General features: G+C 38.8%; 1 pseudogene; it reads right to left on the bottom strand.

The window, feature by feature from the left end:
* Positions 1-204: 204 nt before the first annotated feature.
* Positions 205-2250, bottom strand: LOC115272699 (annotated as a pseudogene).
* Positions 2251-3672: the final 1422 nt, after the last annotated feature.

Below are 3672 nucleotides of genomic sequence, written 5' to 3'. Positions count from 1 at the left end.
GCCACTTTGGATCCTCTGTCTCCCCCTCAAAAATGAATAAACACTTAAAAATGTTTCAGTGGTAATTTTTATGTTAGGTATATCTTACTACATTAATGTTTAAATTTCATTTCTTTATTCTTGAATTACATTAAACTATCCTGGTAGTCTAAATTAGGTCATCCATAGAGATTAGCTAGTACTGTTTTTCTGGGTTTTTTTCCTCTAGCAAATACAGTTTAAGAACATGTTAACATGATTTCCAGTCACATAATCAGGTGGATGGGTGTTATTAGTGCCATATGCCATAGTCTCCCCACATCAATAATACCCACACTGAGACACAAAAATATCCTTTATGATAAGATTTTGAATATACCCATGGAAATCATTAATCATCTCTGGTGTTTTCAGTTTGTTTTTATAAACCAAAACCATACTTTTTTTACATTTTTATTTTTTAATTTTTTTAATAGTTCGTTACTAAGTTGTTTTCCATATAACACCCAGTGCTCTTCCCCACAAGTGCCCCCTCCATGACCATCACCCTCCTTTCCCTTCCCACCTCCCTCTTCAGCCCTTAGTTTGTTCTCAGCATTCAAAGGTCTCTCATGATTTGCCTCACTCCCTCTCCCCAAATCTTTCCCCCACCCCTTTCCCCTTCCCATGGTCTCCTGTTAAGTTTCTCCTGTTAGACTTATGAGTGACAACATATGGTATCTGTCCTTCTCTGCCTGACTTCTTTCACTTAGCATGACACCCTCCAGGTCCATCCATTTTGCTACAAATGGCCAGATTTCATTCTTTCTCATTGCCATGTGGTATTTCATTCATCAGTTGATGGACATTTAGGCTCTTTCCATAATTTGGCTATTGTTGAAAGTGCCACTATGAACATTGGGGTACATGTGACCCTCTGCATCAGCACTTCTGTAACCCTTGGGTAGATCCCCAGCAGGACTATTGCGAGGTCATAGGGGAGTTCTATGGATAGTTTTTTGAGGAATCTCCACACTGTTTTCCCGAGCGGAAGTACCAGTTTACATTCCCACCAACAGTGTAGGAGGGTGCTCATTTCTCCACATCCTCACCAGCATCTATAGCCTCTTGATTTGTTCATTTTAGCCACTCTGACTGGCATGAGGTGGTATCTCAGTGTGGTTTTGATTTGTATTTCCCTGATGATGAGTGACACTGAGCATCGTTTCATGTGCCTAGTGGCCATCTGGATGTCCTTTTCGGAGGAGTGTCTCTTCAAGTCGTCTGCCCATTTCTTCACTGGATTATTCGATTTTCGGGTGTGGGGTTTGATGAATTCCTTGTAGATTTTGGATACTCGCCCTTTATCTGATATGCCATTTGCAACTATCTTTTCCCATTCTGTCAGTTGCCTATTAGTCAGTTGTAAGGATCACCTTGGTCTCTGGGCTTTGCAAAAGCAAACACTCAATGTTCAATTTGAACCTTGATGGCCCTATGGATGAAAATCTTGACAGGAAAGAATCTGAAGTGCTGGCCAAAGGTAATGACAATGGCTGTGTCGTTGTCTCTGGCTACTCAATCAGTTTCCCTTGGGATATAATTTTCATCTTTCACACAACAGATGGTTGGTAATAAATGGAGGACCATGCTTTTTCCACTGAATCAAAATATGTCTTGTGGCATCCAGAAGCATCTATAGTTTAAAGACCCCAGTTCCATGATCAAAATATTTTAAAACTGATGGAAAACAAATCAATAATCCTTTGCAACCAAATGAAAATACTTATATATTTTTAAATGTACATATTTGTAAAATTCTAACCAAGATGACTTCTAATGATGATAGCATTACTGCCTATGGGAAGAAAAGAACTTTACCAGATACATTAAAATCTTAACAAAATTTTTGAACTTTTTATTAGGGTTTAGAAAGAGGAAGAAAAATGTTTATATTTAATGAATTAAAAAATAAAATTTAACTTTTTAGTAAAAGCCCAAATCCAAATGTTAGGCAAATTTAAAAAAATAAACATCAGAAAAGAACTATAATTATTTAAAAACAATCTCAAAAGTCAACTCTAACTTCAAAACAAAAATAAAGTGCACACTTTCCACCACTGTTTATAAGCAGTAAATCCATTGATGCAGTGTTGAATCTTCCATGAGGAAAATAAGTTTTCTCTTCAAGCAATCATCTATATTTTGTGTTTAGTTTAGCTCAGTCTATTTACAGCATGCTGTAATCCACCTTCTTTTTATAGTATGACCACTGAGGAAAGGAGTCTTCATTTCAGTCTGACTTTTCTTTCCTATGTTCTCACTCTCTGGCAGCACAAATCCCCACAGTACACAATTTTTATTACCACAAATTATTACTGAAACAAATCCCTCATTTTCTCCCTTTTCCTTTTTTCCTTCCAACCTTCTCTGTTTATACTTTCCTCTCTTCCACAAATATTCATTTAACAAGATCAAGTTAGAAGATGAATTAAAGTCTCACTTTTGAATCATTTCACTAATAGTTTATCATGGGGATAATTTTCTTGTGCATTTGCAATGTTTTCCTCAGGCTTTACCTTGTCCTCAACGCTACTCAAAAGCTAGCCAAGGGGCGCCTGGGTGGCTCAGTCCGTTGAGCCTCCGATTCGGCTCAGGTCAGATCTCACGTTCGTGGGTTCGAGCCCTGCGTCGGGCTCTGTGCTGACAGCTAGCTCGGAGCCTGGAGCCTGCTTCCAGTTCTGTGTCTCCCCTCTCTGCTCCTCCCCCTCTCATGCTCTGTCTCTCTCTGTATCAAAAATAAATAAAACATTAAAAAAAAAAAAGCTAGCCAAATCAGGAGAAAATACGTGGCCATAAAATAGCAAGGACTCAGTAGCTCAGCTAAACATCGTACCAATAACATTGACCTTGCTAATTTGTAAATCCTCACCTCAAACTCTTCTCCATGAAGAAATCTGGAACATGTCTATGAAATGATGTCACACACACACATTGTTTATTTTGTGTGCACCAGAATATTGTGTCCAGGCTGAACATAATATTATCAGTGTGGTCTGAGTGTAGAAGGAGGACCATTACCTCTTTTTTCTGAATACTTCACTATGAAAGTAGCCTCAGGGAGCCTGGGTGGCTCAGTCGGTTAAGAGTCCAACTTTGGCTCAGGTCATGATCTCACAGTTCATGGGTTCGAGCCCCACATCAGGCTGTGTGCTGACAGCTAGCTCAGAGCCTGTCTTCAGATTCTGTGTCTCCCTCTCTCTCTGACCCTCCTCTGCTTATTCTGTCTGTCTGTCTCTCTCTCAAATAAATAAAAACAGTAAAAAAAAAAAAAAGCTTCAGCTGTATTCATTGACTTCTATCATGCTCTCACCCAGGTAAGACTCAGGCCATTTAAACAAATATTGAAGTCTGGTTGATATAGAATGTTATATTAGTTTCAGAATACAACATAGTTATTCCACAGTTCTATGCATTACTTAGTGCTCACTACATTAACTGTAGTCATCATCTGTCACCACACAGCGTTGTTACAGTAATATTGATTGTGTTCCCTATATGGACTTTTCATCCCCATGACTTATTTATTTTGTAACTGGAAGTTTGTACCTCTGGATGCCCTTCACCTCTTTCATCCATCTCCCCAGCTCTATACACCTCTGTAAACCAACACTTTTTTCTAAAATCTGTTTCTCCTTTTCTGGGGGGGGGGTT

The sequence above is a fragment of the Suricata suricatta genome, chromosome 11 (assembly GCF_006229205.1).
Source record: "Suricata suricatta isolate VVHF042 chromosome 11, meerkat_22Aug2017_6uvM2_HiC, whole genome shotgun sequence".
Classification (NCBI taxonomy): Eukaryota; Metazoa; Chordata; class Mammalia; order Carnivora; family Herpestidae; genus Suricata; species Suricata suricatta.
This window is presented reverse-complemented; position numbering and strand designations above follow the sequence as displayed.